At 43.1% G+C, this 13992-nt stretch overlaps 1 protein-coding gene across 8 annotated transcripts in view; it reads left to right on the top strand.

Moving 5' to 3' along the window:
- The first annotated feature begins 330 nt into the window (after positions 1–330).
- LOC106825602 (zinc finger protein 850-like) overlaps positions 331–13992 on the top strand; it is a 44582-nt gene continuing 30920 nt past the window's right edge. The window contains exons 1-3 of one of the 8 annotated variants that reach the window (XM_070498247.1): positions 1407–1707; positions 5153–5279; positions 5608–5725. The gene's annotated coding sequence lies outside the window, so the exon portion shown is untranslated. Of the gene's footprint in view, positions 1708–1902; positions 2524–5152; positions 5280–5607; positions 5726–13992 lie in introns of those variants that run through there. The other 7 variants (XR_011498366.1, XR_011498367.1, XR_011498368.1 and 4 more) reach the window with 7 other exon arrangements.

A 13992-nucleotide genomic window follows, 5' to 3' on the forward strand; every position in this document is an offset into this window, starting at 1 on the left:
GTCATTACGTTTCTGTTGTTGAAGCCATTTCATCTCTACCACCTGGCAGGTCCACACAGTGTGCATCAGTCACCACCCCACTGTGCTCAGGGAAGCTGACCTCTGTTCTCTCAGGTATTGGAACAAATTAGGAGTAGCCTGAGCCCTCAGGCTTCCACATTCCCTTCTCTCTGAGTGGCTGGGGCATGGACTTCACCCAGTTTTGTCCTAGAGGATACCTAATGAATTCTACCAGCACCTTTCCAAGAAGGACTACCTTTTCAGGGAAATGTTGGTGTCAGGTGACATTTGTGAAGAGTTTTTCTAGCTCCCAAGTCACCAACCTAACAACTACCTGCCACACGTTGATTTGGATTGTAGGATAAGAAAGGCCTTACTGTTTCAGTCCTCTTTTTCTTGGGGATTCTATTCACTGTATGGGGTGGTTTATAAACAGATTTGGGCTCTGCAAGCATTACAACTTTTGTGTAGTCCCTCTGAAGGATGAGTGTTACTGTTCAAAATTGGGGTTTTCTTGCCAGATGGGCATAATCAAGACAATTACAGCATCAGCCTTTCGGAAGAGAAGTCAGCTTTATTCTGCGAGATGGAGCTGCAGGGAGACAGGGGAATGTGTACCCTCAAATCTGTCTTCCTGATTCAAGGTTGGGGAGAAACTTAAGAGGTTAGGTAAAACAGGCTGGCACTTGGACATGCTAGCCAGACAGGTTTTGATTGGAAGGCTTCAAGCATTTATGGTAAGGTTCTAAACATTTATGATGAGGTTCCAAACAATTATAGTAAGGTGGGGAAGGTATTTTAACACCAGATCTTCCTGAATGATGGATCCCTCCCTTCTGATAAGAATGCAACTTTTAAGTTCCAGCCATGTCCCTGGCTTTCAGTTCCATGGGGAGGAGAATCTGGGTTCTGTGGTTATTTCAGGTCAAGATTTCTTCTTCTGGGCATGCTCTGGCTACGTGACTTTGCAAGTTTTCCAAAAGACAATTTCTTAATTACTGTGTTGATAGGATGGGGTCAGTTGAACTGGTCCTGGATGCCCACACTTACAACAGTATTAGAGCGAAAAATGGCACATGAGTTTTGGGCAAATTTGCTTTGTTTCCCATGACCGCTCATGAAATATTTGTCATCTTAATTCATGGCCTGAATGTCTAGGTGATCAGTTGCAGAAAGCAGTCTCCGAGAATCTCATATGGCCCCTTTAAGAATGGGTGACCCTCCTCCGCCCTTGGAGAGAGAAGCATCATTTCCCGACGTTCCCTGCGGTAGATCTTCACATTTTCCCCTGGAGGCCCCGGAGCAACCTCTTTATCTCGGCCTCCGCCTGTGGGCACTACATTACCCAGAATTCTCTGCGACGAAAAGTTGCGTCGCTCAGCCAACGACGGCTCAGAAGGAAGGCGTTTCCATTTGGCCACACGGCTGAGGCGGGGCTTTGGGCGTCCTCCTCGAGGGGTCATTTTGGTGTTCGTGGGTTGGTTCACTTTGTCAAAAGTTCCGAAGGGCCAGGCGGAACCGAGGTAGCGCGCGAGGAGTCGCCGTCCCCGTGGCCCAGGCGGCTCTGAGGCTCGGCGACGCCGCCCGGGGCCCCGCGCCAGGCCCGGGCCAGGGAGCGCCGCGCCCGGCGCCTCGTCTCCCGCCGCTCCCGGCCCCGCTCCGCCCCCGAGGCCGATGGCGGCGGCCGCGCGGAGGGAGCCGGCTCAGGTGAGCGCTCGGCTCCGGCCCGCCCCGCCCGCAGCGCAGCCCGAGCTCCAGCCCTCGGGCGGGCGCTGCTCCCGGGCCTGCAGCCCAGGCCCCGGGGCCGGGCCGGGGAGGCGCTCGTGGGGCCTGTGGCTGCGGGCGGGGGCCGGGCTGCGGGCGAGGGTCCCGGGCAGACGGGCCCCGGGTCCGCGTTGTGTTCGCAGGGAACAGTGTGAGGAGGGGTCCCCCCTGGACCGGCAGGGGAGGGGCTGCTCCTTCAGTCCGAGGGCCCCGGAGCCGGGAGGGCTGTGAACGGAGAGGGACGCGGTGCGTGTTGGGGTTTAAAAAGTTCTCCAGGGCCGGCTCGGTGGCCTAGTGGTTAAGTTCGGCGCGCTCCACTTCAGCCGCTGGATTCGGTTCTGGGCGGGGAGCTACACCGATCGTTAGCAGCCATGCTATGCTGGCCGCAGCTCACACACAAAAAGAGGAAGATTGGCAACAGATGTTAGCTCAGGGAGAATCTTCCTCAGCAACAAAGAGGAAGATTGGCAACAGCCGTTAGCTCAGGGCGAAACTTCCTCAGCAAAAAAGAGGAAGATTGGCAACAGATGTTAGCTCAGGGCGAAACTTCCTCAGCAAAAAAGAGGAAGATTGGCAACAGATGTTAGCTCAGGGCGAAACTTCCTCAGCAAAAAAAAAAAAGAGAAAAAAATGTTTTCCAAAGCTGCTCGGAAAGAACAGACGGGAAGGGGTGAGGAGGCCGGGGAGGCGCAGGGAGCGGAGTCCTGGTCCGAGGGCGCAGAGCTGGTCCGAGGCAGCTCTGAGGACTGAGGCCCGGAGGTCAGTGTGTGAACCCGAGGTCACCGGGTCCCAGGGTGGGGTCCAGGGGAGGCGTGTGCACGTGGAGCCCAGCCTGGTGGCCTGCCTCTCCCCACAGGTTTTGGGACGCAAAAAGCTCTTATGGAACCTGCACAGGGAAGGAGAGGGTGTCCCAGCCCCTCAGTGGTATTAACACCAGCCGTGTGGTGTCCGTGATTGTGGCGTCCTGAGACTCTTCACTTGCTGCATTCACAGCTTTTGGGTGTGGGGACCCTGAGGATACCCCTAAGCCGTGTGTCCTGAGTGCAGGCCGAGGGTGACATGGAGGTGTTCCAATTTCTGATAACCAGTATAAACAGGTGTGGAAGGTTATCCCAGGATACCAGCGTGTGCAAATGCTTGGAGGTGTGACTGAGCTGGAGACAGGGGACAGCAGGTCTCCATTCTGTGAAGAACAAAGAGCAGGGGGTCAGGGATCAGTCCTGTAATGTGGCCGCCTGAGAAGTTGGGTGTCTACTATGGACATAATGAGAGGTCTGGATAAGAGGAAGTAGGTGGTGTTACCCAGGTCTTAACAGGCTCCTTCTCGTGCAGAGAAGAGCACAGACTGTGGGGTTAATGGAGGAGGCAGAAAGCCCAGGAGGAGGCTACTACTGTAATCCCGGTGTTGATGAACCAGAGTTGTGGCCACGGAGGTGGGAGAAAAGTTTGGATTCTAGGTCCGTTTTTAAAGACGGGCCAAGTCAATTTTAGGATGTTGTAGTTGAGGGAGGGCCAGCCCCGGTGGTCTAGCAGTTGATTCAGCGCTCTCACTGTGGCAGTCTGGGTTTGTTTCCCTGTCAGGGAACCACACCGTGTTTCTGTCACATGTTATATCGTGGCAGCTACTTGTTGCTGTGATGCTGAAAGCTGTTCCACCAGTACTTCAAATACCAGCAGAGTCACCCATAGTGGACAGGTTTCAGCGGAGCTTCCAGATTGAAACAGGCTGCGAAGAAAGACCTGGCCACCCATTTCCAAAAAACTTGGCCATGAAAATCGTATGAATAGCAGCTGAGCAGCGTCTGATATGACAATGCTGGAAGATGAGAAGATGGAGCAAACAAGACTGGACAGGGTTCTGCTCTGCTGCACACAGGATCTCCAGGAGTGTGAATTGACTTGATGGCACTAACAGCTACAAAGTTGAGGGAGAGGTTAGGGATGACTGCAGGGTTTTGGGTTGTAGCCGCTGAAGGGATGGAAGCTCCATCAAGTGGGATGTGGAAGTTGTCGGTAGGTTTATTTTCCTTGGGAATATCAGAAGTTTTATTCAGGCCGTGTTAAGAGTCTGACATGTTTCAGAGAACAGTGAGTGGAGGCGTCAAGTGGGCATCCGGAGACCCAAGTCTAGAAATCTGGGGAGGGGTTCAGGATGGAGACTCTCAAATGGCTACTGTGGCTCTTGTGTGGACCCGGGCGGAGCTGTGGATCACATTCACGAAGTGGAACGCGGGATATAGTGATAATGCTGTTGGCGAGTCAGAAAGACTGGGGTGCATGCTGAGGAATGTTTCTGTTGCTTAGCACCTGGTTGAGGTTCCTGAGTATGAGAAACACAGGTGAGGGAGGGCCGTGGCCATGGAAGGGTGTGGGAGAGAGCATGATCTGGCAGGTGGCCAAGGCTTCCATGGGATGAGTGGGTGGGAGATGACTTCAGAGGCAGAGGAGTAAATGAGACAGGTTGACAGTGAGACTGGGGCTCCTGCGAATTCACTACTGTTCACATTCACCAGCATTGTGTGTTGAGCCCTGATGGGGTCTGGGGTGTTCGAGTCTTGGTGGTGGATAAGATCTGGGTTGAATGTAGTCATTTGTGAGAGTCACTGTGCCTGGCAGGGAGACTGTATGGGCTGGGGTTTTAAGGAAGATTAAGTGGGGAGAGGCAGATTGTGGCTGCTGAGGGGACAGAAAGTGCATGACAGAAGTGGAAAAGGGTCATGAGTATCTGAAATTCACATGTGGTTCTCGGTGGCTGATCTTGAAGCAAGGATCAGAGGCAGGTGGGGAGGCCTTCAAAGCAGCATCTGGGGCTTTCCCTGGCTGTGGGATCCATCCGAGGACTGGGAAGGTACTGGATTGTGTTTGAGTTTGTGAAATGCTCTCTGGATGCCACATGCCATGTCCACGGGTGAGTGCCAGGTGATGCCTGTATTGTAGGGCAGGGAGGTGGCAGAGCTCTGGGGACTAAAGATATGAGAGTGTGGTGTCTCCATAATAATTTGCCTTTATGTAGGTATTGTGAGCTGAGGGCCCCAAGGCCCGTATAGTGGGGACTTAGGGGTGAAGCATGAGCCCACGGCTAGCTGTGTCTTGTAGCTACACTCTGGGAAATGCAGGGAAGTTGCTTTGCAGGAGGGATGGGGCCCTGCTGGCCAGGCCCAGAGCTTGGGTGGCATCTGTGTGTCCCCCTGCCTGTTATTTCTGAGGGCTGAACACAGTGATGATTGGGACCCTGAGGAGAGCGGGTGTCAGTGGCAGCAGGACTTAGTATCCCCTCTGAGGTGGAGAGCTCTGGAGGAGGAAGAGTGCGGAGTAGATGTGCGAGATGAGGGCTTGTGGGTTCTGAGAGGGAGAAAGTTCATGGTTTCCTCTGTCCCCATCCTGACAGGACAGTGTGACCTTTGGAGACGTTGCAGTGTACTTCTCCTGGGAGGAGTGGAGGCTCCTTGGTGAAGCTTAGAGGCACTTGTACTTCAGTGTGATGCTGGAGAACTTTGCGCTCATATCCTCGCTGGGTAAGGCCCTCTCCCTCCCCATGACCTGGACTAGGCTCTGTATTTCCTCCCACTCCTTTTCCCTAGGAGGTGCTCTGTCCTTCTCACATGTGAACTGTGGGAATTACATCCTTCTCTTTCTTTCTGGGTGGTGCTGTGTTGCTAGGGCTGGGTGTGCACCGCCCTCTTCTCTCCCCTGCAGCCCCAGTACCCTCTGTACTGAACCCTCACAGGGAAGGATTCCAGGTCAGTAGTCTTGCAGTGAGGCTAGTGGATGGCGCCTTGCTTGCCCTCTCCGTGGCTGGGTGAACGTGTCCAGCTCCATGGCACTTCTCTGTGTTTGTGACAGGGTTCGCTCCCTTCCTTGACTGACATTTCCTAGGACCTGCCTGTGCCAGGAATTGCAGGCATTGTCATGATCACTACTTACCTGGACCATGGGCTATTTTTCAGGACTTTTCTATGAGGTACTTTTTATAGTGTTTCTGCCTTCTCTTCTCCCTGCCCCCCAATTCCTACCCACTCTGCTTTATTGAGGTATAATTGAGAAATATATTTATATGTTTATTTAATATATTTAAGTATATTTACTTATATACATATATGTACATATGTGTACTTATATACATATGTGTATTTAATATATTTATTATTTATATGTATATTTAATATAAAATATATTTAAAGTGTGTAGCATGATGGTTAACATATATTATGAAAGAATTACCACAAAGATCTTAATTAATCCACCCATCACCTAAGCTAATTGTCTTTGTTTTTGTTTTTTGGTGAGAACACAAGATCTACTCTCAGCAAATTTCCTTGTACAGTATAGTATGAGTCACTGTAGTCGGCATGCTGTACATTAGATCCTCAGAACTTATTCATCTTATGAATGAAATTGTATCCTTTGACCAACATCTCCCCATTTCTCCAGCCCTCAGCTTCTGGCATTCTACTTTCTGTCTCTATGAGTGTGCCTTTTTATTTTAGAGTCTACATATAAGTAATATCATACAGTATTTATCTCTGTGTGATTGGCTTGATTCACTTAGCATAATGTCCTCAAGGTTCATCCATATTGTTGCAAGTAGCAGTTTTTCCTTCTTTTTTATGGCTGAATAGTCCAGTGTGTGTGTGTGTGTCTCACATTTTCTTTATCAGATGAACACTTAGTTTCCTTATCGGCTATTGTGAATAATGCTGCAATGAATAGGCACATGCAGATATTTCTTAGAGATACTGATTTTGTTTCCTTGGGATATATCCCCAGAAGTGGGAATGGTGGATCACAAGTTCTGTTTTTAATTTTAATTTTAATTTCTTGAAGAACTTCCATGGTATTTTCCATAATGGCTGCACTAATTTCCGTTACCAGCAACAGTGTTTAAGGGTTCCCTTTTCTCCACATTAATTTGATACAGTCCCACTGGTTGATTTTAGCTTTTGTTGCCTATGAGTTTGATATCATATGCAGAAAATCATTGCCAAGAACAATGTCAAGGAGGCTTTTCTCTGTATTTTCTTCTAGGAGTTTTAAGGTTTCACTTCATACATTTAAATTTAAGTCTTTAATCCATTCTGAATTCATTTTCATGCATATGATAAGATGAGAATCCTGTTTCGTTCTTTTGCGTGTGGCTATCCAATTTTCCCATCAGTATTTATTGAAGAGACTGTCCTCCCCCCATTGTGTTTTCTTGGTGCCCTTGTCAAAGATTAGTTGACTGTATATGCGTGGATTTACTTCTGGGCTCTCTCTGTTTTGTTCCATTGGTCTGTCTGTTTTTATGCTGGTACCATACTGTTTTGATTACTGTAGCATGTAAGATAGTTTGAAATCAGGAATGTGGTACCTGCAGCTTTGATCTTCTTTCTTAAGATTGCTTTGGCTATTCAGGCTCTTTTCTGGTTCCATTTGCTTTTTAGATGTGATTTTTTCTATTTCTGTGAAAACATTGGAATTTTAATAGGAATTGTGTACAAAGAGTAGATTGCTTTGGGTATTATGGCCATTTTAACAATATTAATTCCCCTGATCCAGAGATAATGGGGTATCTTTCCATTTATTTCAGTCTTCTTCACTTTCCTTTGTCAGTGTTTTCTAGTTTTCAGTGTATACGTCTTTCAACTTCTTGGTTAAATTCATTCCTAGGTATTTTATTGATCTTAATGCTGTTGTAACTGGGACTGCCTTCTTCCTTTCTCTTTCACATAGTTCATTGTGAATGTACAAAATGCAAGTGATTTTTGTATGTTGATTTTTGTATCCTACAAGGTTACTGAATTTGTTTATTCATTGTGACAGTTTTTTGAGGGAGTCTTTAGGGTTTTCTCTGCGTAAGATGATGTCATCTGCAGAGATGATTTTACTTCTTTTTTGGTTGGCCTGCCTTTTGTTTCTTTTCTTGCCTAATTGCTCTCTAGGACTTCAGGCCCATGTTGAATAGAAATAGTGAGAGAGTGGCTATTTTTATCTTGTTCCTGATCTTAGAGGACAAGCTTTTAGCTTTTTTTTTTTTTCCTGCTTTATCTCCCCAAACCCCCCCTGTACACAGTTGTATATCTTAGTTGCACGTCCTTCTAGTTGTGAGATGTGGGATGCCGCCTCAACGTGGCCTGACAAGCAGTGACATGTCCGTGCCCAGGATCCGAACCCTGGGCCGCCGCAGCGGAGCGCGCGAACTTAACCACTCGGCCACGGAGCCGGCCCCAGCTTTTTACCATGAATTCTTTGTAGACTGTAGGCTTATCATATATGACATATATTCTGTTGAAGTATGCTTTTTCTATCCCTAATTTGTTGAGAGAGTTTTTTAACTATTTTATTCAGGTGACATTGGTTTATAATATTGTGTAAATTTCAGGTATACCTTATTATATTTCAGCTTCCGTATAGACTGCGTCATGTTCACCACCGATAGTCTAGTTTTTATTCATCACCATACATATGTGCCTCTTTACTCTTTTTTCCTTCCCTCTACCTCCTTCCCCTCTAGTAACCACCAATCTGTTATCCTTATCTGTGTGTTTATCTTCCACCTATGAGTGAAATCATACGATATTTGTTTTTCCTCTATTTCACTTAGTATAATACCCTCAAGGTGCATCCATGTTGTCGCACATGGCACAGTTTTGTCCTTTTTTATGGCTAAGTAGTATTTCATTGTGTATATTTGTGTGTGTGTATATAATAATATAATAATACTGCAGTGAACATAGGGGTGCATATATCTTTTTGAATTAGTGTTTTCATGTTCTTTGGATAAATACCCAGAAGTGGAATAGCTGGATCATAGGGTTTTTAAATTTTTTGAGAAATCTCCATATTGTTTTCCATGTGGCTGCACCAGTTTGCATTCCCACCAACAGTGTATGAGGGTTCCCTTTTCTTCACATCTTCTCCAACACTTGTTATTTCTTGTTTTTTAATAATAGCCATTCTATGGGTGTGAGGTGATATCTCATTGTAGTTTTGATTTGCTTTTCCCTAGTAATTAGTGATGTTGAACATCTTTTCATGCGCCTGTTGGCCATCTGTATATCTTCTTAGGAAAAATGTCTGTTCAGATCCTCTGCCCATTTTTTGATCTCGTGGTTCAATTTTTTGTTGTTGAGTTGTATGAGTTCTTTATATATTTTGGAAATTAACCCCTTGTCAGATATATGATTTGCAAATATCTTCTCCCAGTTGGTGGGTTGTCTTTTCAATTTGCTAATGGTTTTCTTTGCTGTGCAGTAGCGTTTTAGTTTGATGTAGTCCTATTTGTTTATTTTTTCTTTTGTTTCCCTTGCCCAAGGAGACTGGTATTCAAAAAGATACTGCTAAGCAGAATGTCAAAGAGCAGACTGCTTAGGTTTTCTTCTAGGAGTTTTGTGGTTTCAGGTCTTACATTCAAGTCTTTAATCCACTTTGAGTTAATTTTTGGGTGTGGTATAAGGTAATGGTCTGCTTGCGTTCTTTTGCATGTGGCTGGGCAGTTTTCCCAACACCATTTATTGTAGAGATTTTCCTTCCTCCATTGTGTGTTCTTGGCTCCTTTGTCAAAGATTAGCTGTCCATAGATGTGTGGTTTTATTTCTGTGCTCTCAATTCTGTTCCATTGGTCTGTGTGTCTGTTTTTGTGCCAGGACCATGCTGTTTTGATACTATAGCTTTGCTGGATGTTTTGAATTCAGTGAGTGTGATACCTCCAGCTTTGTTCTTTTCTCAGGATTGCTTTGGCTATTTGGGGTCTTTTGTTCCATGTGAATTTTAGGATTCTTTGTTCTATTTCTCTGAAGAATGTAGTTTGGATTCTGAATGGGATTGTATTCAATCTGTAGGTGCTTTCGGTAATATGGACATTTTAACTGTGTTTACTCTTTCAATCCATAAGCAGAAAATATCTTTCCATTTCTTTATGTCTTCTTCAATTTCTTTCAATAGTTATATAGTCTATTAGTCTTATAGTCAATAGTCTTATAGTTTTCAGTGTGTAGATCTTTCGCCTTCTTGGTTAAATTTATTCCTAGATGTTTTATTCTTTTTGTTGCAGTTGTAAATGGGATTGTATTCTTGATTTTTCTTTCAGCTAGTTTGTTGTTAGTGTATAGAAATTCACCTGATTTTTGTATGTTGATTTCCTACCACACAGCTTTAATATATTCATTACTTATTTCTAATAGTTTTTTGGTGGATTCTTTAGAGTTTTGCATATGTAGAATCATGTCATCTGCAAATAATGACAGTTTACTTCTTCCTTTCCAGTGTGGATACCTTTTATTTCTCTTTATTGCCTGATTGTTCTGGGTAGGACTTCCAATACTATGTTTAATAAGAATGGTGAGAGTCAGCATCCTTGTCTTGTTCCTGTTCTCAGAGGAATAGCTTTCAGTTTCTCATCATTGAGTGTGATATTGGTTGTGAGTTTGTCATATATGGCCTTTGTTATATTGAGATACTTTCCTTTTATACCCATTTTATTGAGAATTTTTATCATAAATGGATGCTGCATCTTGTCATGCTTTCTCTGTCTTTTGAGATGATCCTGTGGTTTTATCCTTATTTTGTTAATGTGGTGTATCACATTGATTGATTTGCTGAAGTTGAACCATCCCTGCATCCCTGGACTAAATCCCACTTGATTGTGCTGTATGTTCTTTTTAATGTATTCTTCCATTTGATTTGCTAAAATTTTGTTGAGGATTTTTCCATCTATGTTCATCAGCTGTACTGGCCTGTAATTTTCCTTTTTTGTGTTGTGCTTGTCTGGTTTTGGTATCAGGATAATGTGGGCTTCATACAGTGAGTTAGGAAGCATTCTGTCCTCTTCAGCTTTTTGTGAGAGTTTGAGAGGGATAGCTATTAATTATGTCTTCTTTGAATGTTTGGTAGAATTCACCAGAGAAACCATCTGGTCCTCGGCTTTTGTATTTAGAGGAGGTTTTTGAGTACTGTTTCAGTCTCTTTACTTGTGATTGGTCTATTCCAATTCTCTATTTCTTATTGATTCAGTTTTAGGAGGTTTTACAGTTCTAAGAATTTATCCATTTCGTCTAGGTTATCCAATTTGTTGGTGTATAGCTTTTCATAGTATTCTCATAATCCTTTTCATTTCTGCGATATCCATTGTAATTTCTCCTCTTTCATTTCTGATTTTATTTACTTGAGCCTTCTGCCTTTTCTTAGTGGGTCTAGCGAAAGTTTTGTCAATTTTCTATATCTTTTCAAGGAACCAGCTCTTAGTTTCATTTATTCTTTCCGTTATTTTTTTAGTCTCTGTTTCATTTATTTCTGCTCTGATTTTTATTATTTCCTTCCTTCTACTGACTTTGATCTTGGTTCTTCTTTTTCTAGTTCTTTTAGGTATAGTGTTAGATTGTTTATTTGAGATTTTTCTTGTTTCTTGAGGTAGGCTGTATTGCTATAAACTTCCCTCTTAGTACTGCTTTTGCTGCATCCCATAAGTTTTGGTATGTTGTGTTTTCATTTTCATTTGTCTTGGGGTATTTTTTTATTTCTCCTTTGATTTCTTCATTGATCCAATAGTTCAGTAGCATATTGTTTTGTCTCCACGTATTTGTGACTTTTTCAGCTTTTTTCTTACAGTTGTTTTCTAGTTTCATACCATTGTGGTCAGTAAAGATGCTTGATATGATTTCCATCTTATTAAATTTATTGAGGCTTGCTTTGTTTCCCAGTATATGGTCTGTCTTTGAGAATGTCCCATATGCACTTGGGAAGAATGTGTATTCTACTCCTTTTTGATGGAATGTTTTATATGTATTAAGTCCATCTGGTCTAGTTTTTCATTTAAGGCCACCGTTTCCTTGTTGACTTTCTGTTTGGATGATCTATCCATTGAGGTAAGTGGAGTGTTAAGTCCACTACTACTATTGTGTTGCTGTCAGTTTTTCCCTTTAGGTCTGTTGAAAGTTGCTTTCTATACTTTGGTGCTCCCGTGTTAGGTGCATATATATATAAATAAATGTTATGTCTTCTTGGTGGAATGTCCCTTTTATCATTATATAATGTCCATTTTTGTCTCTTATTATCAGTTTTGTCTTGAAGCCTGCTTTGTCTGATATAAGTATGGCTACACCTGCTTTCTTTTGGTTGCCATTTGCTTGGAACATCATCTTCCATCCTTTCACTCTGAGCCTATGTTTTTCTTTAGAGCTGAGATGTGTCTCCTGGAGGCAGTCTATTCTTGGGTCTTGTTTTTTTAATCCATCCAGCCACTGTGTCTTTTGATTGGTGAATTCAATCAATTTAAATTTAGAGTGGGTATTGATACATGAGGACTTAATATTGCCATTTTATCGTGTGTGTTCTAGTTGTTCTATATTTCCATTGTTTCTTTTTCCTTATATTTCTGACATTTCCGTTTGGTGGTTTTCTGCGATGGTTTTTCTCCTTTTTTTCTGTATTTATGGTTTGTGACTCTGCTCTGATTTTTTGTTTTGTGGTTACCATGAGGTTTGTATGAAAGATCTCATAGATGAGATAGTCCTTGCTCTGTTGATAGCATCTTATCTCCATTGGCCTATGCAGGTTCTGGGGTTTTTTTCCTTTCTCTTCTGTGTTTTTGTTGTCACAAATTATTCTTTGTTGTGTTGTGAGTTTGCAACCAAATTGAAGTGGTTATAGTTCTTTTTGCTGCTTTCTTTCCCTTTAGTTTTTATGTTATAATTGTTTACTAACCTGTTCTGGTATATGGTTACAATTTTCTGATTCTCTCTGTTTATCACCTTGCTCAAAGCTTTGTAAGCCTTTTCCTTTTTGTTTCATGTAGGAGGGCTCCTTTCAGCATTTCTTGTGATGCTGGTCTGCTGGCAGTGAACTCCCTCAGCTCATTTGTCTGGGAAAACTTTTATTTCTCCTTCATATCCGAAGGATAATTTTGCTGGATAAAGTATTCTTTGCTGATAGTTGTCTCTCAGTATTTTGAATACATCATTCCTCTCTCTTGTAGCCTTTAGGGTTTCTGCTTAGAAATCTGCTGAAAGCCTGATATGAGTTCCTTTGTAAGTTATTTCCTTCTCTCTGGCTTCCCTTAATATTTTTTCTTGTCATTGACTTTTGACTTTTTTTTTTAAGCTACTTTATTTTATTTATTTATTTTTTGAAGAAGAAGAAGATCAGCCCTGAGCTAACTACTGCCACTCCTCTTCTTTTTTGCTGAGGAAGCCTGTCCCTGAGCTAACATCCGTGCCCATCTTCTTCTACTTTATATGTGGGACACCTGCCACAACATGGTGTGCCTAGCGGTGCCATGTCCACACCTGGGATTCGAACCGGTGAAACCTGGGCCACTGAGAAGCGGAACATGCGAACTTAACTGCTGCACCATCAGGCCAGCCCCCAACTTTTGACATTTTTAATATTATATGCCTTGGAGAAGGTCTTTTTGCATTGAGATAATTAGGAGTTCTCTTATCTTCATGTACTTGTATGTCTAGTTCCTTCTCCAGGCTTGGAAAGTTCTCAGCCATTATTTCTTTGACTAAGCTCTCTGCTCCTTTATCCCTCTCTTCTCCTTCTGGGATACCTATTATCCTTATTTTACTTTTCCTAATTGAGTCAGATATTTCTTGTAGAATTTCTTCATTTTTTAAAAAAAATCTTAGATCCTCTTCTCCTCCACCTGAATCATTTTTAGACTTCTATCTTCAGGCTCATTAATTCTCTCTTCCATGTGATCTACTTCTTGAGAGCGTTTTTATCATGTAAGTATGCTGAATTTTTTTAAATGCTTTTTCTGCATGTATTTTGATGATCATGATTCTTATCCTTCATTCTATTAAGGTGGTGTATCATATTGATTGACTTCCATACATTCAGGCATCCTTGCATCCCAGGGGTAAATCCCACTTGATCTTGGTGTCTCATGTTTTTAATGTGCTTTTGAATTGGGTTTGATAGTGTTTTAGTGAATATGTCTGCACATATGTTCATCATGAATATTGGGTTGTAATTTTCTTTTTTTAAAGTGATCTTGTGTACCTTTGGTAGCAGGATAATGCTGGCCTCATAAAGTGAGTTTGGAAGTGGCCCATTCTCTTTGATTTATGGAAGAGTTTGTGGAGGATTGATGTTAACTTTAAATGTTTGGTAGACTTCACCAGTGGATGTACCTGGTCCTGGGCTTTTCATTGTTTGAAGATTTTTGATTACTGTTCAATCTACTTACTAGTTATACATCTATTCACATTTTCAATTTTCATGATTTAGTCTTGGTAAGTTGTTTTT

Source organism: Equus asinus, chromosome 26 (assembly GCF_041296235.1).
Source record: "Equus asinus isolate D_3611 breed Donkey chromosome 26, EquAss-T2T_v2, whole genome shotgun sequence".
In the NCBI taxonomy this organism is placed as follows: Eukaryota; Metazoa; Chordata; class Mammalia; order Perissodactyla; family Equidae; genus Equus; species Equus asinus.